The sequence below is a fragment of the Arachis hypogaea genome, chromosome 2, assembly GCF_003086295.3.
Source record: "Arachis hypogaea cultivar Tifrunner chromosome 2, arahy.Tifrunner.gnm2.J5K5, whole genome shotgun sequence".
NCBI classification, from domain to species: Eukaryota; Viridiplantae; Streptophyta; class Magnoliopsida; order Fabales; family Fabaceae; genus Arachis; species Arachis hypogaea.
In genome coordinates, this window is record NC_092037.1 from 15,461,559 (window position 1) to 15,475,008 (window position 13,450).

A 13,450-nucleotide genomic window follows, 5' to 3' on the forward strand; every position below is an offset into this window, starting at 1 on the left:
GCGTTGGAGCATGCAGAATGCTGCCCTGCCCTCGCGGAGGGCAGGGCAGAACTTTTTGGTGTGCCAGAATGGTGCCCGTGCGTGCTGCTGGTGCTGCCGAGACTTCCCTTGGTGCGCCAGAATGGTGCGCTGGCCGTGCATCACAAGATGCTGCCCTGCCCTTGCGGAGGGCAGGGCAATGTTTCCAAATTGAAGCCCCGTGTTCGATCCTTGTGTGACGCGCACGCTTCCTCTTTTCTTTGATTTTCTTGGCACCAAAGTAAGGCTTAGTTCCTTGCTTCCTCATGGTGCCGTGTTCGATTCTTGTGGAAAGCAATAGTGAACTTTTTCTTTGAATTTCTCCCTTTGGTGAGCCCGATACTGCCCTTGTGGAGGGCAGGGCAAGGTTTTTACTTTCTTTGATCCAAGGCACAATTTTGTGCTCTGCCCTTGTCGTAGGCAGGGCAGCGTTGCCTCTCTTGGCTCGTTTCCTTATGTTGCCCTCCTAGAGGGCAGTGTGCCCTTGTGGAGGGCAATTCTTGCACTCCTCCTTTATGCGCCACGCCTTTTTCTCCTTGGGCCACGCTTTCTTAAGCCACGCTTCCTCTTTTCTTCTTTTCTTCACCTACAATAAACCAAAACAACTACTCAAAGTATCACTAAATTCACAAGGCTTATAAATCAATTAAAATTCAATTAAAATTAGCTTAAACCTCATGAGTTAGCATCAATTTAATGGTAGTTGCTTGATTTAAAGAAGTTGTGCATTTTCATTCCAAATCACTTACTTAGGATGTAAGAAAGTGCATAAAGACTAATAAAACAAGTGAAATTAGCTTGAAAAATGGGTATATGATGACTTGTCATCAGCTATAATCAAATTGCAGTGGACCCTTAAGACCAAGAGAAGACGCCATTCACATGCCCCTTTGGTATATTTGCTTACCGGAGGATGACATTTGGATTGTGTAATGTCCAAGCAACTTTTCAGAGGTGCATGCTTTGCATATTTTTTGACATGGTTGAAAAATTTATTGGGGTATTTATGGATGATTTTTTTGTATTTGGTAATTCTTTTGATTCTTGCCTGAGACATCTTTCCTTGGTCTTGAAACGGTGCCAAGAAACAAACCTTATTTTGAATTGGAAAAAATTTTATTTTATGGTAACTGAAGTTTTTGTTCTTGGGCACCAAATTTCAAGCAAAGAAATAGAGGTTGACAAATCTAAGGTGGAGGTAATTGAGAAATTACCACCACCCACTAATGCAAAGGCAATCCGGAGTTTTCTAGGACATGCAGAATTTTATAAAAGATTTACAAAGAATTTTTCTAAGATTGCTAAGCCTTTAAGCAACCTCTTGGATACGGACATTCGTTTTTATTTTGATGATGATTGCCTGCATGCTTTTGAGACTCTGAAAGCTAAGTTTGTCTCTGCTCCAATCGAAGCTCCTCCTAACTAGAATTTACCATTTGAATTGAAGTGTGATACTAGTAATAATGCTATAGGAGTTGTCTTGGGACAGAGACAAGACAAGCTTGTACACGTTATTTACTATGCTAGCCGTATGCTAAATGACGCGTAAAATAATTACACAACTACAGAAAAGAAGTTATTAGCTGTAGATTATGCTTTTGATAAGTTTAAGTCCTATTTGATTGGTTCTAAGGTTATTATTTTTACTGACCATGCTACTCTTAAGTACCTTCTAACCAAACAGGATGCTAAGCCAATGTTGAATAAGTGGGTGCTCCTTCTTCAAGAGTTTGATATTGAGATTAGAGACAGAAAAGGGTCAGAAAATCAAGTGGCTGACCATCTTTTCAAGATTGAGCCTGAAAAGGAAATGAAGCAACCCAATCCCATGACTGAGACTTTTCCGGATGAGCAATTCTTTGCTATTCAGAGAGCCTCGTGGTTTGCAGATATTGCAAACTACAAGGCTATGAGGTTCATTCCAAAGGAGTACACTAAATAACAAGTGAAGAAACTACTCAATGATGCCAAGAATTTTTTTGTGGGAGGAGCCTTATCTTTTCAAGAGATGCTCAGATGGTATTATTCGGCGTTGTGTCTTAGATGAGGAAGCACCATAGATTCTCTGGCATTGTCATGGTTCCAAGTACGGTGGCCACTTTGGTGGTGAGAGGACAGCTACTAAGGTCCTTTAGAGCGGTTTTTATTGGCTGACTCTCTTTAAAGATGCTAGGGACTTTGTGAGAAACTGTGACAAGTGTCAGAGAGCTAAGAATCTGCCTAGCAACCATGAGATGCCATAACAAGGATTATTGGAGATTGTGTTATTTGATGTATGGGGTATTGACTTCATGGGACCATTATGATGAGAGCATTATCGTCGGTTAGGAATTTTGCTCAAATTAATTCTGTTGATAGTATAGTTCCCAACCGACAAACAATGCTCAAATTAAATTTTAATTTGTGTTTGGTTGTTACAAGTCCAACCCAATAAAAGTAACCAAAGTATTAAAACCTCGGGTCATCTTCTCAAGGAATTGCAGTGAGGTATGTGTATTATTGGTTATGGTATCAAGGGGTGGGTTGGTAAAAGGGGCAAGAAACTAAATAACAAGAAAAGTAAGGCAAACAATTAAAGAAAACAATTAACTAAAGAGAGACATTCATGGCAACGGTTGAGAATATAGACTTTCTATCCTAGTTATACAATGATTAACAAGAATTTATTCTATTTAGTCATCTCCAACAATGGAAGAAAGTACAAGGTTATATTCACATGAGAGAAGGTCAAATAAAACTAGTTAATCTCAATCCAAAAGTCCTAATCAACTTGCTAATTGAATTAGCAAAAGATTAGCGTCAATGGAAACGATATTAACTAACAACTTTAGATCACCAAGATAAGTTGGGTGTTCATGACTCAAGATTGTCTAATTTCTCTTTCCAAGCTAAGAATACTCAAAAATCTACTCTAACATCCAACCAAGCATTTTGTCAAACACTTGGAAGGTATAAAAGGAAACTATGGTGAAATTGCAAGAAATATAAATTCTACAACTACCCAATGCAAGAAAAGTAGGAATAACAACTCAATTAAACAATAAAAGAACATAAAACATAAATTGCATTAAAGAAAATCCAAATCCAACAAGAGTTCATCGATATAAAAAGAGGCATAAAAGGGAAATTAACAAGAAAACTAAGAAGAACAAAGAATGGTCCACAAAGCTTTACAAAACTCAAAAATATGTCACTACGTAAGCTTTCGATCCAATTCCACAATTCCAAAATCTCAATGCATGAAATAGGAGATGTAAGTAAGGGTAAATCATCAACAAGCATCACTTAACAAAAAATGCATTGATAATACACAATTGCCTAACAATAGATAGTAATTCCAAATCACATGGTGGCCAAAACATACAATTCAAAAGATTAAGAAAGCTTTGAAGGCAATGTCATACACTTGGTATTCACAAATATTAAACATGAAAAACTCAAAACCAAGTAACAAAATATAACCTCAATAATGAGTCCCAACAATGAATATCAAAAACAGTTATGCTAAAATAGTATTCAGTTAGTAATAAGAAGTAATAAACAGCAAAAAAAATTAATGACCTAACACTTATAATGAAAAATAGAAAATTAAACATAAATCCAACTAACTAAAAGAAATGGTGATTGGTAGTGTTGGATGATGGTTGAATGATGGAAAGAAAAAAAGAGAAGAGAAAAGAAGGAAAGAAATGGAAAGAAGATAAGAAAAGAAGATGGTTGAAATAGGGCAGGGTCACGCATACGCTTCATGTCACGCGTACGTGTGAATGGCAAAAATGACATGCGATGCGTACGCGTGGGGTGACGCGTACGCGTGGGTGGATTTTGTGCTAGAGGCGCAATTCCAGCCCAAAATGCGCACAACTCTCTGGTTTTTGTATGGGACATGAAAAATTTGGGGCCACACGTACGTGTGGGCAAGGTGTACACGTGGATGGTTGAAAAACTTGGAGTCACGCGTACGCGTGAAATAGTGCTCTGTTTTTTAAAATTTTTCAATTTATTGCACCAAACCAAGCATTTCAAGCCTCCAAACAACTACCAAAACACTATCAAACCTTATTTAACATACTAGACTCCCAAATAAACTCAACTAACCAAAAAAAACATGAAATTAAACTAATTTACCAATATTTACAAAAGAGAAAAATGAAAAGATGTTACCATGGTGGGGTGTCTCCCACCTAATACTTTCATTTATTTTCCTTAAGTTAGACTTATGGGGAGCTCTTCATCAAGGTGGCTTGTGCGTGAATCCATCCTTGAACATCCACCAATGCTTGGACTTCCAATAAGCTCCATCATTCAAAGTTAATAACTCCAAGCCTTGATGGAGTTCTTCACAAACAATGAGCTCCCAAAATTGATCCTCTTTTTACAATCTAGGATCCTACACTTTGTTTTCATACTCGTCTTTGAGTTGATCATGGTAATTCCCTACGGGTGGTAGGCAAGCCAAATTCTCACTAAGGCACCAAACTATCCTCCTAGACCTATCTAATTGAGCATTAATCCAACCTTTGCTCCTCAATTTTGAGCTTCCATCCCTAATGAGCCTAGACTGACAATGCCAACCACTAAATATCCTCCTCCTATGCTTCATTCCACAAAGCGCCCTAAGTTGGCTATCCGTTTTAAGCAAACCAAATTCAAGTGGGATAATAAAGGTAAGAGTAATGAGCTTTACCCACTCAAATGAAGGATCGGATGGCGACTTAAGTGGAGGAGTCCCCAATGATCTTGGTATGGCACATTCCACTCCCGTCCATCCTCTTCTAGGGGCTTCCACCACTTGACAAGATACTTTATACTCTACCTCTTGCCAAGCTTCCTCAAGTTCAAATTCTTCTTCACCAATGTCTTCTAGCTCTTTCCCATCACTCAAATCATATCTTGGAGGTTGAGTAAAATCTACCTCATCATCAATTCCAAGTTCAATGGGGAAGAATTCATTAAACTCAAAAGAATCATATGTTGATGTGGAATCATCATAAATAGGGGAACTTGTTGCTTGCCCCACTTCTTCCAATTCTTCAATCATATTGTGCCTTGGAGGTTGTGCACTATCCTCCTTAACATCACTCCCAAGCTCCATGGAAGAAGGCTCTTCAACTTGAGATTCCTCCTTGCAACCAATATCTCCTAAATCTTCAACCACTTCCTTTGGTTCAATTATCTTTACTTCCTCCTCTTGTTGCACTTCTTGCTTTAACTCCTCTTCTTCACCTTGAAGCTTCACATTCACTCCCTCACTATGCTCTTTGGTTGCTTCTCCACATTCGACAATGGGAGTGCCTCGATCGCATAAGCTTAGGTAGGATGAGACCATGTTGCTAACGGCTTCCGCCATGGTAGCAATCTTGGCTTCTACCTTCTTGAACTCCTTTTGCGTCTCCTCTTGTTGCCTTTGGATATAAGAGCTAATATATCTTTGTTCTATCATGAGGGCATGGAGAGCTTCGTCCATTGGGGGCGGTGTGGGAACAGAGGGTTCATTGTTTGAGGGAAAGGTGTTGTAGTTGGAAGGTGGTTCATATTGGTAAAAGTCTTGAAGTGGTGTATATGAAATTGGTGGTTCTTGGGAGAATTGGTGTTGAGAATGTGGTGGTTCTAGGTATGGTTCATATGATGGTTGGTATGGTGGGTATAAGTTAAGATCATATGGAGGTGAATGGTGGTATGAGACTTGTGAGTATGGTGGTTGACAATGTTGAGGAGGGGGTTCATAAGCATATGGTGATTGTAGTTGACAACCACAATAAGGGTCACCACACACATTAGATTGGCATGCATCATGGTATGGCTCTTGATCATAGTGCATAGGTGGAGGTTGTTGCCATGAAGGTTGATTAATTCCTTGAGGTTCCTCCCATCTTTGATTGTTCCATCCTTGATGCATATTGTCATTGTAGTTTCCACTTCCAACAACATATTTAGAACCAAGCTCAAAGCCAAAGGGATGAGAATTCATAGTAGTAAGAGCAAATGAAAATAAAATTTAATAAGAAACAAAGAAAACCAATTCCTAAAATTAGCAAAAACTAACAAAGAAACAAAAGGCAAACATATTCACAATATTCACATATATATAATAACTAATAACAAACACACATTGCAATTCCCCGGCAACGGCACCAAAAACCTGATGAGAGCATTATTGTCTATTAGGAATTTCTCACAAATTAATTCAGTTGATAGTATAGTTTCCAACCGACAAACAATGTTCAAATTAAAGTTTAATTTGTGTTTGGTTGTCACAAGTCCAACCGAATAAAAGTAACTGAAGTATTTAAACCTCAGGTCATCTTCTTAAAGAATTGCAGTGAGGTATGCGTATTATTGGTTATGGTATCAATGGGTGGGTTGGTAAAAGGGGCAAGAAAGTAAATAACAAGAAAAGTAAGGCAAACAATTAAAGAAAACAATTAACTAAAGAGAGACATTCATGACAAGGGTTGAGAATATAGACTTTCTATCCTAGTTATACAATGATTAACAAGAATTTATCCTATTTAGTCATCTCCAACAATGGAAGTAAGTACAAAAGTTATCTTCACATGAGAGAAGGTCAAATAAGACTAGTTAATCTCAATCCAAAAGTCCTAATCAACTTACTAATTGAATTAGCAAAAGATTAGCATCAATGGAAATGATATTAACTAACAACTCTAGATCACCAATATAAGTTGGATGTTCATGACTCAAGATTGCCTAATTTCTCATTCCAAGCCAAGAATGCTAAAAAATCTACTCTAACATCCAACCAAGTATTTTGTCAAACACTTGGAAGGCATAAAAGGAAACCATGGTGAAATTGCAAGAAATATAAATTCTACAACTACCCAATGCAATAAAAGTAGGAATAACAACTCAATTAAACAATAAAAGAGCATAAAAACATAAATCATATTAAAGGAAATCCAAATCTAACAAGAGTTCATTGACATAAAAAGAGGCATAAAAGGGAAATTAACAAGAAAACTAAGAAGAACAAAGATATTTATAAAGGAAACAAGATGAAAACAAGAAATTAAACCTAGATCTAAGATGAGAATTAACCTAAGAACCCTAATTCTATAGAGAAGAGGGAGCTTCTCTCTCTAGAGAACTAACCTACATGATGCTAACCTAAAACTAATTGCTCTCCCTTTGTCCAATCTTCAATTCTGCATGAAATAGCCTCAGAAACAAGTTGGATTTGGGCCTGGAAAGCTCAGAAATCGCTCCCAGCAAATTCACTTTAATGAGGTCACATGCCTACTGTGACGCGTACGCATGGGCCACACATACGCGTCGTCTGGCATTTTTTTCTCACACGTACGCGTCATGTCACGCGTACGCGTCACCTGGACAACCTTATCCTCACGCGTGCACATCATACCATGTGTACACGTCGCTCTAGATACTCCAAATGCTCATTTCTTCATGAATTCTCCACTTTTCATGCTTTTCTCTTCACTTCTTCCATCCAATACTTGCCTTATGAATCTGAAATCACTCAACAAACATTCAAGGCATCAAATGGAATTAAGGTAAATTAAATTTAGCTATTTTAAGGCCTAAAAATATGTTTTCATACTTAAGAACAAATTTAGGGAGAATTACAAAACCATGCTATTTTATTGAATAAATGTGAGATAAGTTGATAAAATCCCTAAATTAAGCACAGGATAAACCACAAAATTGGGGTTTATCACTTTCCCACCCTCATACTCAAATAATTACATTCTGGTGGTGGTTGACTATGTGTCCGAGTGTGTGGAAGTGGTAGATTTACCCACTAAAGATGCCAAGGTGGAGCTGAGCTTTCTTCAGAGATATATCTTCAACTGATTTGGTGTCCCAATGACACTGATTTATGATGGAGGAAGCCACTTCTACAACAAACAACTGGACATTCTTCTGTAGAGGTATGGAGTTCATCATAAAGTGACAACCCCCTATCACCCACAGATAAGTGGACAAGTCGGGGTCTCTAATAGAGAACTCAAGAGGATTCTGGAAAAGACCGTTAATACTTCACGGAAGGACTAGGCTAAGAAGCTTGATGATACTCTCTAGACATACTAGACGGCATTCAAGACTCCTATTGGCATGTTCCCATATCATTTGGTCTACAGCAAAGTCTGTCACTTGCCAGTGGATTTGGAGCACAAAGCATACTGGGCGTTAAAGTTCCTGAACTTTGATGGCAAAGCTACAGGAGAAAAGTGGCTCATTCAACTAAATGAGCTTGATGAATTCAGAAACTCGGCTTACGATAATGCTAAGCTCTATAAAGAGAAGACAAAGATGTGGCATGATAAGAAGATAGCCACCCGAGCATTTGAGCCAAGCCAAAAAGTCTTATTGTTTAATTCAAGGCTCAAGCTCTTTTCTGGAAAGCTGAAGTTCTAGTGGTCAGAACCGCTTGTGGTAACCAGAATGTCTCTTATGGTCATGTGGAACTCCAAGAAGAAAACTCTGATAGGAGGTTCACTGTCAATGGCCAGAGGCTAAAGCACTATCTTTGAGGCGAGGTGGATCGTCAGAGGTTCGCTCTTCTGCTGACTTAGCAGAGTTGATCGTCAGGCTAGTGACGTTAAAAAAGCACTTGTTGGGAGACAACCCAATCATCCATATCCTTAGATTTTCTATTTGTTTTTATTTATTTAGTTTGTTTTAATTTCTTATAGTTTTTCTTCTTTCTACGTGTGTTTTGGTCATGCAAAGTGTTTAAAATAGGAACAGATATAACCAGAAAGGATTTCAGACCACTCTGGAGGGGAGTACATTCGGCCAGGCGAGTACATACACGTGTCTCAAGAAATTAGCCATTAGAACGGTACCACCAGTAACGAATTTTGAGGGAGCTTCTTGCTGCCAGGGTGGCACCAAACTTGGAAATATGAAGTTTGGCGCTAGAATTGAAGAATTCCTTGGTGACTTTTGCTGGAAGGGTGGCACCAAACTTGGAAATCTAGAGTTTGGTGCCACATATACGTCATTGGGAGAGTTTCATGTAGGGTGGGTGGCGCCAAACTTAGCTTCCCTCAGGTTTGGCACCCCAAATTCAAAAAAAAATTTATTGGTTGGGCGCCAAACGCCGCATCACTGGTGTTTGGTGTCGTGGGCATTTCACACAACAATTTTGGTTTGGGCAGGTCGGCACCAAATGTTGCATCACTGGCCTTTGGTTCCAGGTTCGTGAAAATAGGGAATTGGCTAGGAAATTTGAATTTTGAGCGAGAATCACTCGTGATTCTCTTCCTTTTTGTTAGCTTCTGACAGTTTCTCTTCCCCATATCTCCCATCAAATCAGTTTCATCTTCGTTATATCTTCTCCCCAATCAAATCCCCACGTCAATCCCCCTTTAATAAAATTCCCTCCTTTTCCATAAACCACCAACCGGAGCCCTTTTTGACCGAACCTCCCCATTTTTACCCTTTCTATTCTTTTTCCTTTTTCTTTCCCAGCCCCAACATCCCCTCCCCCATCGATATATACCCCTCCCTTTTTCCACTTCTTACCCACAATAAAAATACACATTCCCTTTCTATCCCAAACCCCAACCGTGACCCCATTGTTCCCTTCCCTTTTTTTGAATTTTTTTATTTTCCAATTCCTTATACCTCCATCTTTTTACCCCTCAAACACAATAATAACCATCACATTCTTCTACCCGCCCACTACCACTTTGTTCTTCTCGTTTTTCTCCTTCTCTTTGCTTTCTTTTATTTTTCTCGTGGATGAGAAATCGTTCAAGTTTGGTGTTATTGTGTTGCTTGTTGTTTTTCTGTTTTATTCCAATGGCACCAAAAAATACCAAGACTTCAAGAAAGAAAAAGGGCAAGAAACTGGCCACCGGTTCCTTTGACTCAAAGAGGTTCCACTCTAAGTTACATGAGGAGCACTTCTTTGAGGTTACTTCCAAGAGAGCTGTGATTTCGGAGGTAAAATTTGCACTGAAACTGGACGAGTATCCAAAAATTTGGTTCCAAATTGAGAGGAGGAGTTGGCAATTTTATTTGTGACCTGCACACAGATGTTGGGTAATTGATGGTTCAAGAGTTCTATGGAAACCTTTGGATCACCTATAAGGATGTCCAAGGGGTGAATGAGAAGAATCATCAGAATTTAGTGAGAGAGAAGGTCCTTAACTTCATTCCAGAAGTATCTGGTAAGCCCTCCTGGTGTACAAAATTGTGATCATCAACAATGGCGCCAAAAACTTGGTAGCGCTCTAAAACGTGAATCACACTTTGTCACAACTTCGCGCAACTAACCAGCAAGTGCACTGGGTCGTCCAAGTAATAAACCTTACGTGAGTAAGGGTCGATCCCACGGAGATTGTTGGTATGAAGCAAGCTATGGTCATCTTGTAAATCTCAGTCAGGCTGATTCAAATTGTTATAATGGTTTTCGAAAATTTTAATAAATAAAGCATAAAATAAAGATAGAGATACTTATGTAAATCATTGGTAGGAATTTCAGATAAGTGTATGGAGATGTTGTGTTCCTTTTGAATCTCTGCTTTCCTACTGCTTTCATCCAATCCTTCTTACTCCTTTCCATGGCAAGTTGTATGTAGGGTGTCACCGTTGTCAATGGCTACTTCCCATCCTCTCAGTGAAAATGGTCCAAATGCTCTTGTCACAGCACGGCTAATCATCTGTCGGTTTTCGATCATGTCGGAATAGAATCTATTGATTCTTTTGCGTCTGTCACTATGCCCGAAAATCGCGAGTTTGAAGCTCGTCACAGTCATTCAATCCCTGAATCCTACTCGGAATACCACAGACAAGGTTTAGACTTTCCGGATTCTCAAGAATGGCCGCCAAAGGGTTCTAGCTTATACCAAGAAGATCCTGATTAAGGAATCTAAGAGATACACGCTCGGTCTAAGGTAGAACGGAAGTGGTTGTCAGTCATGCGTTCATAGGTGAGAATGATGATGAGTGTCACGGATCATCACATTCATCGTGTTGAAGTACAACGAATATCTTAGAACAGGAATAAGCTAAATTGAATAGAAAATAGTAGTAATTGCATTGAAACTCGAGGTACAGCAGAGCTCCACACCCTTAATCTATGGTGTGTAGAAACTCCACCGTTGAAAACACATAAGGGATGGTCCAGGCATGGCCCCAGAAGTGGATTTCTGCATTTAGACTTATTTCTGTAAACCCTAGTAACTAGTCTAGTATAAATAGGACATTTTACTAATGTATTAGACATCTTTGGATTATTATTGGATTACCTTATGATCCTTTGATCACGTTTATGGGGGCTGGCCATTTGGCCATGCCTGGACCATCACTTATGTGTTTTCAACGGTGGAGTTTCTACACACCATAGATTAAGGGTGTGGAGCTCTGCTGTACCTCGAGTTTCAATGCAATTACTACTATTTTCTATTCAATTCAGCTTATTCCTATTCTAAGATATTCGTTGCACTTCAACATGATGAATGTGATGATTCATGATACTCATCATCATTCTCACCTATGAATGCGTGACTAACAACCACTTTCGTTCTACCTTAGACCGAGCGTGTATCTCTTGGATTCCTTAATCAGGATCTTCGTGGTATAAGCTAGAACCCTTTGGTGGCCATTCTTGAGAATCCGGAAAGTCTAAACCTTGTCTGTGGTATTCCAAGTAGGATTCAGGGATTGAATGACTGTGACAAGCTTCAAACTCGCTATTGTTGGGCGTAGTGATAGACGCAAAAGAATCAATGGATTCTATTCCGACATGATTGAAAACCGACAGATGATTAGTCGTGCTGTGACAAGAGCATTTGGACCATTTTCACTGAGAGGATGGGAAGTAGCCATTGACAACGGTGATGCCCTACATACAGCTTGCCATGGAAAGGAGTAAGAAGGATTGGATGAAAGTAGTAGGAAAGCAGAGATTCAAAAGGAACACAGCATCTCCATACACTTATCTGAAATTCCTACCAATGATTTACATAAGTATATCTATCTTATTTTATGCTTTATTTATTATTAAATTCGAACCCTTTATAACCATTAGAAATCTGCCTAACTGAGATTTACAAGATGACCATAGCTTGCTTCATACCAACAATCTCCGTGGGATCGACCCTTACTCACGTAAGGTTTATTACTTGGACGACCCAGTGCACTTGCTGGTTAGTTGTGCGAAGTTGTGACAAAGTGTGATTCACATTTGACAGCGCTACCAAGTTTTTGGCGCCATTGTTGATGATCACAATTTCGTGCACCAAGTTTTTGGCGCCGTTGCCGGGGAAGATCCCTTCCTCTGAGGCGTCCCATTACTCACAGGATTCCTCTCAGAAGTGTACATGAATTGGTTGTTTGCAACCATTTCAATAAGTTCTTGAGCTTCTGCAGGTGTTTTCTTTAGGTGAATGGATCCACCTGCAGAATGGTCCAGTGACATCTTAGAGAACTCAGATAGACCATAATAGAATATATTCAGAATGGTCCACTCTGAAAGCATGTTAGAAGGACACTTTTTGGTCATCTGCTTGTATCTTTCCCAAGCTTCATAGAGGGATTCACCATCTTTTTGCTTCAAGGTCTGAACATCCACTCTAAGCTTGCTCAGCTTTTGAGGAGGAAAGAACTTGGCAAAGAAGGCCGTGACCAGCTTATCCCAAGAGTCTAGGCTATCTTTAGGTTGTGAGTCCAACCATGTTCTAGCTCTGTCTCTTACAGCAAAAGGGAAAAGCATGAGCCTGTAGACTTCAAGATCTACTCCATTAGTCTTAACAGTTTCACAGATCTGGAAGAACTCAGTTAAAAATAGGTAGGGATCTTCTGATGAAAGTCCATGAAACTTGCAGTTCTGTTGTATTAGAGCAACTAGTTGAGGCTTCAGTTCAAAATTGTTTGCTCCAATGGCAGGGATTGATATGCTTCTTCCATAAAAGTTGGAAGTAGGTGTAGTATAATCACCAAGCATCCTCCTTGCGTTATTGTTGTTGTTATTATTTTTGGCTGCCATCTCCTCTTCTTTTTCGAAAATTTCTGTCAAGTCCTCTGCAGAGGGTTGTGCTTTGGCTTCCCTTAGCTTCCTTCTTAGGATCCTTTCAGGTTCAGGATCTGCTTCAACAAGAATGTCCTTGTCCTTGCTCCTGCTCATATGAAAAAAAGGGAACAGAAAATAATAATAGGGATCCTCTTTAGCATAGTAGAGAGATTCCTTTATGTTAGTAGAAGAAGAAAAGAATAGAAGAAGGAAAAGAGGAAAATTCGAACTCAGAGAGGAAGAGGGGGTTCAAATTTTAAGATGAAGAAAAGTGTTAGTAAATGAATAAATAAATAGAAAGAGATGAGAGAGAAGAGTTTTCGAAAATTAACTAAAATAAAAGAAAAATATTAAAGTTAAAATCCGAAAATTAAGAAAAGGAATAAAATCAAAATTAGAATTTAAAATAATTAGTTAATTAAAAAAATT

General features: G+C 39.0%; 1 non-coding gene across 1 annotated transcript; it reads left to right on the forward strand.

Annotated features, from left to right (window-relative positions):
• Positions 1-12,484: 12,484 nt before the first annotated feature.
• LOC112763647 (small nucleolar RNA R71) lies at positions 12,485-12,592 on the forward strand. The gene has a single exon (XR_003182912.1). It is a non-coding gene; the product is annotated as a small nucleolar RNA R71 (small nucleolar RNA).
• The last annotated feature ends 858 nt before the right edge of the window (positions 12,593-13,450 follow it).